This window comes from Telopea speciosissima, chromosome 8, assembly GCF_018873765.1.
Source record: "Telopea speciosissima isolate NSW1024214 ecotype Mountain lineage chromosome 8, Tspe_v1, whole genome shotgun sequence".
Classification (NCBI taxonomy): domain Eukaryota; kingdom Viridiplantae; phylum Streptophyta; class Magnoliopsida; order Proteales; family Proteaceae; genus Telopea; species Telopea speciosissima.
In genome coordinates, this window is record NC_057923.1 from 1,138,010 (window position 1) to 1,153,873 (window position 15,864).

Below are 15,864 nucleotides of genomic sequence, written 5' to 3' on the forward strand. Positions count from 1 at the left end.
GTAGAAAAAATGGTTGAGTTTTTCTTGTAGAGCGTGTGGGTTTTACATCTCATGGTTTGATAAGGTATCATTTTCTTCAACGAAACATCTTCAACTTTTCTTTTTCGCTATTACTATTACACAAACCGAACTCTGGGAGGAGAAACCCAGATACGTGTCTTGAATAATGTTGTTAATCTTCTCAACCAACTTGAGCCTCCAGGAGAAGAAACCTTGCTGCTAGTTATGTGTTTGGTGTTGGTCTTGGGGTCAGAAATTCTGATTTGATATAATTCCACAGGGTAAACCTAAGATTCCTTAAGGCTAGTGAATGTTACCATGTAACAACACATAGAGGAGTCCATGTGAGAAGAGATCAAGCTCTCAACACACATGCCACTCTTGAAATTTAAGCCTTCATTAACCTTGATCATGACTGTTAGAAGGCCGTATTTTCCCAACTTTGGTATGGTACATATTGTTATTGTTATAATTCCCAATAGAACTATAATTTGTAAGCAATTTTGTTATTATGCTTTGTCTTTTCATTTTATGAGTTTTATTGGAACAAATTCATGGGTTTTCAGTTTGAGATTTTACTTATACTATTGGCCAAATATGATGAGTACATTTTTATTGCAATGAGAACGAATTCATGGGCTTTCTTCTTCTTAGTGTTTTTCTTTTGAATTTCTTTTCACTTTCTTTCTTTTTTCCTCTTGTTTTATAACCTTATACATATCTGCTCAAATTTGGAGCTTCTAACATTCAATGTATTTTGGCAACTTACAGGTTCAGAATTTGGAGCGCTCCTATTTGATGCTTCTGATTTCTATCCAAAAGACAAAGATTTCACTACCCAAAAAAATCAATTAAAAAATAACAACTATATCAAACAAAGGTTCCAAAGCTCCTTTCATAGCCTTATTGTAATGTAGAAAACAATAGTTGCATCATACAATGGCTAAATTGGAAGAGGAGTTGTAAGCCTCGCACATATAAAACAGTAAGTCCTCAGGGCCCTTGCAACACTAAAAATGACCGCCACCCCCTCTCCACCATTTGGCTCTCGACCATTCTAAGCCTTTCAAGTAGAAAACAGTAAGTCCTCGTTGCCAAGCCTTACTGCATGAACACCTGTTGCGTGTGGAAATCTCCGACTCTTGGTTCGCCCACGGATGAGCCTGCAAGGACCAAGTGATGAGCACAAGAGGGCCGGTGTGGCTCTGGCCTAGGACTCTCTGATGCTCCAGTTAGATCACCAGTGCAACAGCGTAACAGCTAGTAAAAAGCGAGATGAGGAATGGTGCTTCATACCTGGGTATTTATAGAGTGAGGATGAGATGAAGCGGTTGGGAGAGTCCTAGTATGGTAGGAGTCCTTCTTTCGGAAGGTTCTCTCGCGTAGAGCAGAGTGGAGAGCTATTTTCGGGGTCGGGCTCTTATTAAGGTAAGAGTCCATGTAGCGTGCGATTTCGTATTGCGTTGGGATCGTGGCTCAATCCTTATCCCGTGATTCTCAGGATGTGCTGACGTGGCCCGGAGATCCCCGGTGGGGTGCTATGGCAGCTTCAGTGGAGGGGGGCTCGGCCTCGGAGGTCGTCCTAGGAGGTCGGCAAGGGAGGTCGGCCCGAGAGGTTGGTCTCGGCCGTAAGCTCGACCAGGAGTCTATGGCTGACCTGTATGAGCTCGGCCTCAGCCACCAGCTAGCTTGCGCGAGTCTGGCTCTATCAGGTGCCTTATCGGAGATGGGGTCGGCCCAGTTTCCTGCTCAGCCCAATTCGATTCTCGAGCTGAGGTCGGGTCGGCCATGTGGTAGCCTCTGATAGGTGGGGTGTTTTATGCCTCATCACAGGCCCCCCACTCATCAAGGGTCGGCTCGGCACTGATGAGTGAAGTTTCCAAGTCGGTTTATCTGGAAGATTTTTACGGTCGAGCCGAGCTTATTTTTTGCCGCGGATTTGACGTTGCACGGTATGACGATTGGGTGTCAGTGCCACGTCAACAGAGTCATTATGGCAGGCTCGAGAATTCGAAATGTCCTTTGATCTAGGCCGTTGAATTATGCTGAGTTCTGCTCAGCCGTTGGATCAGTACAACCCAAGAATTATAAATAGGCGACTCCTAACTATTCATTCTTCACTGCTCTAAGTTATTGACTTCTCGGCAAGCTCGGATTCTTCAGCTCTGTAGCGCTCGGTGTTTACTGGTTCGTGATCAGCTCGGCCTTTGCTTCGTTCGCGCTCAGCTCATCCTTAGCTCTTCTTCAACCAGTAAGTCTTCTCCGCCCAGTATGTCAGTTGGTAGTAGTCCTATGGGCGAGCTGTTCGCTGGGGCGACAGAGGGCGCGAGTCTGAGCCGAGAGCTCCCTGCTCGTTCTCCCACCATAGACTTATTGGGCTCGACCTCGGATGAGCCCGATGTAGTGGAGCTTCGTCAGGCCGAGGTGGCCGAGCCTCCGTTACTCCTGGAGTTTGACCACGCGGCCCAACCAATCGCCGCAGACCCAACCGAGAACTCTGGGTCGTCCTCATCCGATGAGGGATCAAGTGAGGGAGATTCGTCCGAAGTGGGGGTTGGCTCGGTCAGCTCGTCCGCTGTCGCCCCTGAGCTCGAGGAAGGGAGTGTCGGCACCGTTCCGAGCACGATCACGGAGGCCGACCTCGACTATTTGAGGACGACCTATGCCATCCCCGAGGACATTCAGCTCCGAGCTCCTAACCCCGGGGAGATGGCCTGCTTCATCAGGCCCGACGAGGTGGCTTTGTACGAGACCCCTTTCAAGTACGCGTTCAGGCTCCCCGTCCTCGTCTTGGTGGACCAGATCTTGGACCACTTCCACCTGTCCCCTGGTCAGCTGGTGCCGAACTCTTGGCTAGTCGTGTACGGCTTCTACGCCTTATTTTGTGAGATGGGCCGAGGTGCAAGCGTGGCGCTTTTCTCTCGGCTCTTCTTCCTGAATAAGTCTCCCGAGAAGGGGTGGTACTATTTCTGTCGCTGATCTGGGAAGAGTACGGCCCTGGGCAGCCACAAATTTTTGGTTGGCACGCCGACCTTCAATAAGTATTGGAAGCCTCATTTTTTCTTTGCTTCCATTCAAAACAGCCCTCTCCGAACCGAGTGGAAGGAGATGAACTTGAACTACGTCAATAGGGTACTGCCCCTAACCGAGAATGAGCTGACCTCTCTTGACTTAATCCCCCAGCGCCCGCCCTTTGACGTCCTTCGGCTTCAGGACGAGGGGTTTCTTCAAAGGTGGCACATGACCCCTGGTAGGAGCCCTAGCCGATCCCTTTTCTGTTCCCGAGCTGACCTCTTCATCTAGCCTTCATTTCTTTTTTAATTTGTTTTTGACGTTTGGTTTCTCATGCAGTGGTCAGCCATATCCCCCCTATGGATACAGCTCAACTAAGGGCCGAGACCCTTGCAGACCGAAGGAAGAAAAATGTTGAGAAGAAGTCCCGGAGCGAGTCTTCCAAGGCCCCCAAGGGCAAGGCCATTTTGCCGAGCCCGCCAGACGCTGTGGTTGGCCTTGAGGCCGAGAAGAGTACAGGCCCAGCGGGGTCTTCGAGGAAAGGGAAAGGCTGAAAAGGCGAGAGGAGCCCGCCGAAAGATACCAAGCGTCAGAGGGTCTCGGTCAATCTGACGAGTGGTGGCCTTCCGCCCGTGGCTTCACCCCCCAACATCTCCTGATATGTCTTGGGGAGGGCCTCGACCAGCAATGTTCCTGTGAGGCCTACCTGGCGCCTCTTCCCCGAGGATTAGGCATTGACGTCGGCCGTACATGCCAAGGAATGGCTGAATGCAGGTCGGCTTTCGGCCGACAGGGAGAAGCTCGAGGCGCTGTCTGACCCCGAGCTCCTCTCCACCCTGTTTTAGGATTTCAACATGGTAAGTTTCTTGGTCGGCACTTATGATTAGGTCTGACCTGTGTAGTCGACCCTGACTTTTGTTCTCATGCTTTTTTGCAGGGCTTCGCCAAAGCAGTGGAGACCATGCTTCGCTTTGAGCGGCTCTTGACCGAGAACCACTCCTTGTGCGTCCAGTGCAGAAGGCCTACCAGGATGCCCAAGATGCTGTTCAAAGGCGTCGGGAGACCCAAGAGAAGCTTACTGCCGCCGAGGCCGAAGTGGAGAGCTCTCAGGCCGAGGTGATCAAGCAGAAAGAGAAGGTCCGGGCTCTACAGGCTCAGCTTACCGAGACGAGGGAGAAGGCCAAGGAGGACCTGGCCATGGCTAGGGACGAGGCGATCAGCGACTATCTCCAATCAAAGGAGTACGTTGATGTGTGCCACGAGATCAGGAAACCTCCCTTCGCTGAAGGCTTTGAGGTAGGCCGGACTAATCTTTTGGCCGAGATCAAGGCGGTTTATCCCGAGCTCAATCTCTCACGTTTTGATGACGACATGACTACCTTTACCAGGGAGTTGGGAGATGAGGAGGGAGTCGAGGTCACCCAGGCTCTGCCCCTTAAGGAACCTGCACAGGTCGACGTCTTCCCTCTTGACGCTGAACCCCAAGACCCCCTGGCCGAGCCTACCGCCGAGGTTGCCTCCAAGTCCAACGCCGAGGAGATTGAGATGTAAAATTTTGTTCGTTGTTTTTTTTTTTTTTTGGGGGGGGGGGGGCAACTGCCCACCTTGTAACCATGCCGAGCAGTCGGCCTATAATGAATGAAAAAATCTATTTTTGTCAGAATTTGTCCAAGTATTTTAGCTCAGCACTCTTAACCTTCTCTTCCTTGTGTACGTTGTTCCATTTGAGGTTGTGGCCGAACCGCCGAGTCGTTCCGCTAGCCGAGCTTAGGGACTTGTCTATTTTTTACCCATGCTTCATGTGGTCGGCGGCTCGGCCATGCCATGTCCGAGGTCCACGTGATTCTCGCTTTGGTTGGTTAATTCGCCATTCCCGTCGATCCGATTGGACAGGCTATCATATAAGCTGGCGCGTGGCCGAGCAGCCTTCCTGGCCGAGCGTAATGCCTTAGCTTGGTTTCAAACTTTGTTAGGCTTGGCCAAAGGGGGAGTTTGCTCTTGAGAGGTCGGCCAGGGTCTATGAGGACCGGTCTTACGACTTGGTTGCCGACCTATGAGGGTCGGTCTTCGAGGTCGGCCAGGTCTATGAGGACCGGTCTTACGACTTGGTTGCTGACCTATGAGGGTCGAGCTTCGAGGTCGGCCAGGTCTATGAGGACTGGTCTTACGACTTGGTTGCCAACCTATGAGGGTTGGTCTTCGAGGTTGGCCAGGTCTATGTGGACCGGTCTTATGACTTGGTTGCCGACCTATGAGGGTCGGTCTTCGAGGTCTGCCAGATCTATGAGGACCGGTCTTACGACTTGGTTGCCGACCTATGAGGGTCGGTCTTCGAGGTCGGCCAGGTCTATGAGGACCGATCTTTTGACTTGGTTTGGGAGCTTGCCAATACGTTAAGTGGTGGAGAAAGACTTTATTTAATTAAATCAAACGTCGGGGCTGAAGCCGAATACAAGCATGCTCAGTTATTAAAAAAACTTCTTCAAATTTTCCAAGTTCCAAGGTCTCGGTACCTTCTTGCCCCCCGGAGTCTGCAAGCGATATGTCCCGAGGCGAATTTGCTTGGAGACTATGTACGGGCCTTCCCAGTTTGGTGCTAACTTTCCTTGCTACCTTGGCTGGGATGCGCTAAGCTTTCTGAGGACAAGGTCCCCTTGACGGAAGTGCCGCTCTTTTACTCTTGAGTCATAGTACTTTGCCGTCCTCTATTGGTATGCCGTGTTCCGGAGTAGGGCATTTTCTCGAACTTCGTCGAGGAAGTCAAGGTTGGCTCTCAGTCCATCTTCATAGGTCTTCTTATCGAAGTTGAGCACTCGGTACGACAATGCCATAACTTCGACCAGGGCGAGGGCTTCGGTCCCATAAGCGAGGCGAAAAGGACTCTCCCCGGTTGGTGTTCTTACTGTCGTCCTATATGCCCATAGGACACTTGGGAGCTCTTCCACCCATCTTCCTTTGGCCTCATCTAACCTTCTCTTAATGCCGGCGAGTAATGTTCGATTGGACACTTCTACTTGTCCATTTGCTTGCGGATGAGCTACTGAGACGGGTCGGAAGTCAATGTAGAAGTGTTCGCAGAACTCTCGAAAGGCCGGGTTGTTGAATTGCGTGCCATTATCTGTGATGAGCACTTTCGGTAGCCCGAACCGGTAGATGACCTTATCTCGGAAGAATTTCTCCATGTTCTTCTCGGTGATGGTTGCAAGGGGCTCGGCCTCGACCCACTTGGTGAAGTAATCGATCGCCACTACCACGTACTTCCTGTTTCCCGATGCCGAGGTGAAATCTCTGAGAATATCCATTCCCCACATAGCGAAAGGGATTGGGCTCAGCATTGAGGTCAACTTTGTTGCTGGTCGGCTCAGGATTGGTGCAAACAGTTGACACTTTTCGTACGACTTCACATACCTCATGGCCTCTTCTTGCATTCTTGGCCAATAAAATCCTTGCGAAGCATCTTGTATGCAAGAGCTCGGCCACCCATGTGACTCCCGCATATTTCCTCATGCACCTCAGCTAAGGCATACTCGGCTCCCTTCGGTCCAAGGCATCGGAGAAGAGGGGCCGAGATTGCTCTTTTGTAGAGCACTCTGTCAATCATGGTGTACTTGGAAGCTCAGATCTTGACCTTTCTTGCTTCGTCTCGATTCTCCGGGAGCAGGTCATTCTCCAAGCAGTTGACAATGGGGTCCAACCAGGTTGGCCGGTCCTCTTCAATGTGCTTTACGCTGTCTTCTTGTAAGGAGGGCTTTTCCAAGATTTCTATGCATACTGATCGGCTCAGATATTGGAGGTCGGCCTCGGCCAACCTTGACAAGGAGTCAACCGCGGCATTCCCTTTTCTCGGTATTCGAGTCATCTCAAAGTGCTCGAGTTTGGAAATCAGATCTCGTGCTCGGCTCAGGTAAGCTATCATCCTTTCGTCTTTCGCCTCATAGTCTCCATTGACCTGGTTGACCACGAGTTGGGAGTCTCCCCGCACCTTCAACCGCTTTACGCCCATTGCTTTGTTGACTCGAAGTCCAGCTAGGAGGGCTTCATACTCGGCCTCGTTGTTCGAGGCGGGAAACTTGAACCTCAGGGCATATTAGATCAGAAACCCTTCGGGGCTTACCAGTATCAGGCCGGCCCCGCTTCCTCCGGAGTTGCTTGAGCCGTCGACATTCATGGTCCAAGTCGGGTCGACCGTAGCCCCGACCTCTTCTACTGTCTTTTCTTCCTCGACTTCAAGGTCTGGCCCTGTGCATTCGGCGATGAATTCGGCAAGGGCTTGTCCTTTTATCGCCGTCCTCGGACGATAGCTTATATCGTATTCACTCAACTCAACCGCCCAGGTGATCAGCAGTCCTGAAACGTCGGGTTTATGCAATATCTTCTTGAGGGGCTGGTCGATCAGTATCGCGATCGGATGAGCTTGGAAGTACGGCCTTAGTTTTCTTGCGACCGTAACAAGAGCGAATGCTACTTTCTCGAACCCGGAGTATCTTATCTCGGCATCGACAAGAACGTGGCTGATGTAATATATGGGTCTTTGAGTTTGACTTTCTTCCCTAATCAACACCGCGCTGACCGCTACAGGGGTAGCGGCTAAGTAAACTTGAAGCTCCTCTTTTGGCTCGGGTCGGCTGAGAAGAGGCGGGTTCTCCAAATATTTCTTCAGCTCTTCAAAAGCTTCCTGACATTCGTCCGACCAGATAAAGTCCTTTGGGTTCCGGATATTCTTAAGGGCCTTAAAGAACGGTAGGCACTTGTCGCCCGATCTCGACATGAATCGTGCCAATGCCGCCACTCGTCCGTTTAGCCTCTGTACTTCTCGGATCGTCCTGGGAGGGCTCATCTCTTGGATGGCCCTGATTTTTGCCAGATTGGCTTCGATGCCTCTGACAGAGACCATGAAGCCGAGGAACTTTCCCGAGGTCACGCCGAATGCACACTTGGTGGGGTTCAGCTTCATTTGGTTCTTCCTCAATAAGCCTAAGGCTTCTTCCAGGTCGGCCAAGTGGTGTTCGGCCTTCAAACTTTTCACCAACATGTCGTCCACGTAGACTTCTATGTTTCTTCCGATTTGGTCGCGGAATATATAGTTCACGAGCCGCTGGTATGTTGCTCCGACGTTTTTCAATCCGAACGGCATGACCTTGTAGCAAAAATTTTCTTGGTCAGTTCGGAATGCCATGTATGACTCGTCCTCCTTATGCATCATGATTTGGTTGTAGCCGGAATACGCGTCCATGAAACTCAACATCTCGTGACCTGCCGTGGCGTCGATCAGGAGGTCGATTCGAGGTAGCGGGTACTCATCTTTTGGACAATCCTTGTTGAGGTCGGTGTAGTCGACACACATTCTCCACTTCCCGTTCAGTTTGGGGACCATGACGACGTTAGCCAACCAGGTCGGAAACTTTTCTTCTCGGATGAACCCTGATCGGCGAAGCTTCTCCACCTCTTATTTGATCGCGGTTTGTCGATCAAGTGCGTAGTTCCTTCTCTTCTGCCGAATTGGTTTTTGACCTGGATCTACATGGAGCCGGTGTTCAACTATATGCCTGGGTATGCCTGTCATGTCGGTAGCCGACCAGGCGAAGACATCGGCGTTTGCCCTTAAGAAAGCTCCGAGCTGATTCCTTTGATCTTCATTCAGTAACGATCTGAGCTGGACCACCTTTGCTGGGTCATCTTCGCTGAGATGTAATGGGATCAGGTCTTCCACGGGTCGTCCTCTCCTCTCGATAAGCTCATCCCGCTGATCCTCGGGGAGGTGTTCGACGCACATTGTCATTCCTCGGACATTGCCTTTGTTTTGCTTGACAAAAGTAGCATAGCACTCCCGCACCTTCTTCTGGTCGCCTCGGACCTCGCCGACACCATTCTCGGTGGGGAACTTCATCTTCAAGTGCGACGGGGAGATGATGGTTTGGAGAGCGGTCAATGAAGGACAACCGAGTATGGCGTTGAAAGCCACTACCGACCGTACTACCATGAACTTGACTTGGATCATCGCCTGGCATGGAGCTTGCCCAATCGTGACTAGCAGGTCGATTGAGCCCTTGATGGTCGTGGCAGCTCCCTAGAACCCATGAAGTGAGGTACCTTCCGGCTTGAGCGCTTCGTCGCCGAAGCCAAATTATCGGTACGCGTCTAGTGACATAAGGTCCACGAATGCGCCGGTATCGACCAATACACGATGGACGGGTCTCTTCGTAATTTCTACCTGCACCACTAAAGCATCATCATGAGGTAAACTTATACCTTCGAGGTGGGCCTCGGTGAAGGAGATCGTCGCCGTCGGCTTGAGCTTCTTGGTGGGCATCTCGGCAACTCCGATGAACCGTGCGTTTGTCTTAGCCTTTCGAGTAGTCTCTTGCCCGAGCCCTCCAAGGATAGTGTATATGGGAGCTCCCTTATCACTGCTCGGCCCGGACCCGTCCTCATTCTTCTCAGCTCGGACTTTATCTTCATCTCGTTCGACTCGCCTATTTTCGGGCCTCGGCTCGGCTCTTCTTTGATCCCGCTCTTCAGACTGTCGACCCCCACGCTCTTCACGGCCTCCTTTGACATATCGCTTCAAATGGCCCGCTTTTATCAGCTCTTCAATTTCTCTTTTCAGCTGATAACAATCCTCGGTATCGTGCCCGGTGTCTTTGTGGAACTGACAATATTTGTTGGGATTCTGAGATGACCCAGCTTGCATCTGTCGGGGTCAGCGGATGTACCCACCATCCTGTATTTGCATCAAAATCTCCTTGCGGGAGGTATTCAGTGGGGTGTAATCGAGGCTCCGCGCTCGATCTGACCTGTCGGCTCGGCGATCCATCCTGGGCTGTTTATCTTCCCTACGGTCGCCTGTTGTCGACCTTTTCTTGTCGAGTAGGCCTTCGTTTCCCTTCCGAGCCTGGAGGACCTCGACCATATTTACAAATTCATTGCATCTCTCCAAGAGCTTGGCCAGGTTTCTGGTCAGCTTCCGGGCCAAGTCCTTGATGAGGTCCATGTCGGCCAGTCCGTTGCTCATAGCCGTATGGGCCGTGGCCTCATCCAAATCCTTGATGTCTAATGATTCCTTGTTGGAGCGGGAGACGAAAGCTCGGATCGACTCGTCGGGCCTTTGCTTCACGCTGAGGAGGTTGACCGTTGTCTTCTTGTGTTTCATACTACTCTGAAAGCGTGTGACGAAGGCTCGACAGAGTTGAGCGAAGCTTGTTATAGAGTTCGGCAGCAACCAGGAGAACCATGAGGTCGTCGCGCCCTTCAGGGATGCAGGGAAGGCTCGACAAGAAACGATCTCGGTTCCTCCGTACATGGTCATCATCGCATTAAAGTAGTTGATTTGATCCGTCGAGCAGGTCGTCCCGTCATATCGGTCGAACGGGGGAGGTTTGAACCCGATCGATAGTGGCGCGGTCATGATCTCAAGAGGATATGGGTGACGCCCGACCAACGAATAGGGGTCCGGGGTCGCTTATTTCTTCAACCCCTCCACTTGCTCCGCCAAGTCTAGTAGCCGCCTCTCCAGCTCGGTTTTAGATGCTCTGCCAATCGGCTCCTCAGCCCGAGGTGGGTAGGGTCGATTGTCCCATTGTGGTCGGCCATTCTGGTCAGCTCAGTCCGCACCATCCTTCCTTGTTCTTCTTTCCTCCTGGAAGTTGGACCCACGGGGGCTCCCCTGTTGTTCTTCTCGGGGAGGCAAGCTTTGACGCCGGGGGGTACAACGAGATCCTTCTCCTTGTCTCTCAGCGCGCCTTTCATTCGGCTCTTTCCCTTGTTCTCGGACTCTCCTCGGCTGTCCGTCCTCTCTGAGCCGTCCAGAAAATACTGACCTCCTTGCTACCGAGCCGACTGGTTCAATTTCCTGCCCTATTCCCGGGCTTCGGCAATGCTCTTACTCATCCCGCCGAGCGCCTCTACTAGGGCTTGGAGGTGGAGTCTTCTGACGAGACGGGTGTGAGGACGCGGCTCGGCTAGGCTCGGCCCTACGCCGGCCACCATTTTACTATAAGTTTCTCTCTGAACAAACCGGAGCTGGAGGGGGCGCGACCAGTGGTTGGCCCAACAGCCCACCTCTGGCCATCTGGTTCATGAAGGTGCGCAGCATCTCGTTGGTGTGGAGCATCTGCAACTGCAAGTCCATAACTTGTCGATTATTTACCGGGGCTTCGGGGTCCAAACTCTCCGACAAGGGCGGCGACGCTGGTAGGCCCATCCCGTCCAAGCTTGGCTCGGCCTGTACCCGGTCAGCCGCGGCCGTGGTTAGCACACCTCCCCCATTCCCACCCTCCAGTGGGGGAATGGGACTGATCATGGTGCCCGTGATGGGCTGCGCACCCCCTGCCCGAGGGGGTCTTCTGTTTATCCCCTGCCGAGAGGCTTCGGGGGGCGGTGATCGCCTCGTCTGCCCAACTGGTTGTGGCTCGTCCGTGTTGGAAGTCGAGCCATGCTGCCCTGATCTCGTGTGCACCATTATTGTTGCTCTTGAAGTTGGTAGAAACGACGATGCTTGCTGATGTCGTTCCCACAGACGACGCCAAATCTATTGCGTGTGGAAATCTCCGACTCTTGGTTCGCCCACGGATGAGCCTGCAAGGACCAAGTGATGAGCACAAGAGGGCCGGTGTGGCTCCGGCCTAGGACTCTCCGATGCTCAAGTTAGATCACCAGTGCAACAGCGTAACAGCTAGTAAAAAGCGAGATAAGGAATGGTGCTCCATACCTGGGTATTTATAGAGTGAGGATGAGATGAGGCGGTTGGGAGAGTCCTAGTATGGTAGGAGTCCTTCTTTCGGAAGGTTCTCTCGCGTAGAGCGGAGTGGAGAGTTATTTTCGGGGTCGGGCTCTTATTAAGGTAAGAGTCCATGTAGAGTGCAATTCCGTGTTGCGCTGGGATCGTGGCTCGATCCTTATCCCGTGATTCTCGGGATGCGCTTACGTGGCCCGGAGATCCCCGGTGGGGCGCTATGGAAGCTTCAGTGGAGGGGGGCTCGGCCTAGGAGGTCGGCAAGAGAGGTCGGCCCGAGAGGTTGGTCTCGGCCATAAGCTCGGCCAGGAGTCTATGGCTGACCTGTATGAGTTCGACCTCAGCCACCGGCTAGCTTGCGCGAGTCTGGCTCTGTCAGGTGACTTATCGGAGATGGGGTCGGCCCGGTTTCCTGCTAGGCCCAATTCGGTTCTCGGACTGAGGTCGGGTCGGTCATGTGGCAACCTTTGATAGGTGGGGTGTTTTATGCCTCATCACACCATATTCAGGTTCGTCGGCTTTGGCCCATCTTCAAGGTTGCCTCTTTGAAGAAATCCTGTGAAAGAAGAATCAAGAGGATTCAGCATTAAGAAACAAGAAAAACAAACATAAAAATTAAAGATTTTAATTACTTTCAAAAGATCAGAACCTTTAATGAACTCAAAGATTAATAGAGAAACTGAAAAAGGGAGTGATGATAACTGAGCACTAAGAAAATAAAGATTGTGGGGAAGACTAAAATGAAGACTGAAGAGTTGGGAAGAAATTAAAAGCGATGGATAGATGGATGGAGTCTTGAAGTGGGCTATCTTTAATTCAAAAGATGCATCACTACTGAAGCAATCAAGTAGTTTGTTGTAAGAGTTGAGGGACTTAGAGTTGAAAAAACCATCCACTCCTCCCCCTTTAGCCTTTGCTATTTGCTACAGAGAATTCATTCACAGAGCAAATTATAAAGCAATTAAGACATAGTACTCAATCTTAAGCAATGGATGATGAGAGCTGGATTGCTGATCCAAAGGAGGAATGAAATTGTAGGACAGTAAATTAAAAACCTTTAACAAAGGCAAGGACAGACACCCACTTATGAGAGGCAATGACCCATTAAAATTGCAGTGGCAATTGGCAAGAATTCTGGTATGATGATTGAAAATTTGAGATGGACCACAAACAATAAACCCATCTGATTTTTTTCGTATACTTTGGGGGTAGGTTGAGGAGAAAGAGAGGTGTTGATTCTTGAAATGTGTTGTGGGGTCTCTCTGCATTTGATGATCAGATCAGTTGATGAGCTAAGTTGGTTTTAATTTTTTATTTTTTTCATCTGATGCTCATTAGTTTGTAGTTAAGGTATATCAGATCTAGCCAGATTCAGGTGGTCGGTCATAAGGACACAAATGGATAACCAAAACTACTCACTACACAGTACTCAGTACTGCCCCTGCTCACTATTGAAGGATGATGATATTATGTACATGGGACTATTTTGGAGAAGCTATAGCTATTAGCTTAGCCCAAATACATCTCAAACTCACAATATAGAGAAGATGATTGAAGATGACAACGGTGGTGGTGAAGGTGGGAACTATGGAACGTGGTGGTGGAACCGTGGGAAGACCATTAAAGGTCATTGGGTTGGGGATCGAGGACTACTACTCTATATGAATTATGTAATTTTGAAACTTTTTTTGGATTCAATCAACCAGAACTTTATGTGAACAGATGGTTTCAAAAGTTCAATACTTCCACACAAAGAATCTTTTGCAGTGTTTTTTTATCAAAGGACCAAGGACTACCACTATCCTTCAATATTAGGCATAGTTCAAACACAATATACAGATTTTACCACCCAAAAAAAAAAACACAATATACAGATGGAGTACCTTCCTGTGGTTTCTCCTTTGTCGCCGTCGCCTAAGGATGCAGAGCATGAACCGACGGTATTTCCTTCCGCCGTCGGCTGAAACAGAGACAGATGTGCAACGGGGATCTCAGAAGAGAAGTCTCTCTTCCTTTGTCGCTGTCCTAAGGATTCAGAGCAGGGGAAGCGAGAAGATTTTTATCCCCAGTCCCTTTTCTCACCATCGCATGGTCTGTGAGAACAGACCCTGTCTCCTTTGTCGCCGACGCCGATCACCGTGAGGATTCGTGAGAGGGGATCAGTGAGCGAGGATGAGTAACGGTAGAACAGGAGTCCCTTCTCTCACCATCGCATGGTCTGTGAGAGCGGTAGGGAGAAGATAACCTAACAGTTGCTGTCGCCGACGCCGTGAGAACAGACCCTGTCTCTTTTATCGCCGACGCCGGTCACCGTGAGGATTCGTGAGAGGGGATAGTGAGAGAGGATGAGTAACGTGAGTAAAGGCGGGAAACACCATAACCTCATTCTCGGTTTGGCCTTGGTTAGGGTTTACCAAGGTTAACTTTCAAAATTCAAAATGGACGGTTGGATTTTCACATGACACGTGTCATCTTTTGAGACTATAACTGGGAAATAACTGGGGGATGGAAACCGGAGGTGATAAGAATCCGGTCCTGCCCTGCCCATGTGGCCCTCCCTGTCCGTTACCAGGGGATTTTGAAGAGATTTTCCACCATCTGGATCGGTTTCCGGTGTTGATAACTACGGCCTATAGTTTTCTGTCAAGCTCAGCTGCGTCCTTGAGAAGTCCGATGGATTTTATCAAAAAAACAAAGTCCGATGGATGAATCCCCCACGTGGCAATCAAATAGATGTATATATTGACAAGCGACAATTACGCATGCTCATATTATTCTCAACTCCCAGCCAACACCGTTTGTTTCCCACTGCATGTATTATTATGTGTTCTCGTTTCGATCATCGTCGATTTTGCTCCTAATTTGCACTTTTACACATATGCCCTTTCGACATCTTATCTTAAGAAATGAATGGTTGCATTAAAAAAAAATGAAATTGATAATGATATTGCTGTTGTTTTTTTTTTTTTTTTTTTTTAAAGATGAAAATGGCCTAACAATAATAACATTTTCATTAAAAGTCAAGTACCTAGTCTAATCATGGTTCCTAGTTTTAGTATTGTTGTATTGATCATATTGGTATTCATCGTGATCGATACAAAATAATATAAAAACAAAGGAAGATAAAAGGGCAGAGAAAATTTGTAATGATAAAGGTTTTTAAAACAAATTTATCAAACATCATTTTAGAAGTAAAAAAATGTATTTTTAGAATAGAAACAAAAAAAATTAATAAAGATCAAAATATACTTTTCAGATAAACTATTCTAATCCGACTCGATACAATCGATCTGTAACGAATACCAATGTAGAACATTGCAGGGTGGAAATTGGGAGCCAACTTTAATGCACCATTGTTCCTAATTTTGATATTGCAATGGATTCACAACCCCTGCCCCTGGAGAGGGTGGCACTAACTGGACTCTACCCCTTTTTTTTGTTTCTAATAGATCTCTTAGGTCTTTTTCGCATAAGACGAACATAATATGATAGGTTTCAATAAAGACTGAGATCACTTGTGTAGTCGTGACATTAAACACTATGGTTGGACATGGATCAAGATCACCTGCTCTAGAAAAATGACTAGAAATGAGAATCATCTATGGTATTTTTTTATAATAATACAGAATGTGGGTAGATGTGGTTAAACAAATTGCCCCTCATACATATCTTTTGGCCATTTTATTTGGTTGTTCGTTAAATTTACTTCTTTAATCTTGGATTCCCATCATTAAGGAGGTACTAGATCCAGCAACTCTACTCGTAATCTTCTTTTTTTTTTTCCTAATAATAACTCATAATCTATTATGACATACGTTATTAGGGAGGAGAAGAGATCTACATGTTGTATTTACCAAAAACAAAAAAGAGACCAATACGTTGTGTGTGGGATGGAATCTCTCACATGAGGCAAATGAGAGTACTGAAGAGGGTGGTCATTATCAGATTGGCCCAGTATTAGTAGATCGGTCTACTCGATTGGATCATCCGATCCCATCCAATACGTTTGAATTTTTTGGTGGTTTTGGACTATTTATTTATTTATTTAAAAATTTCCCTTTTTATTAATTTTCTAATATTTGTTAATCAAATTTTACCACTTTTTTAATATTTTTAAATAT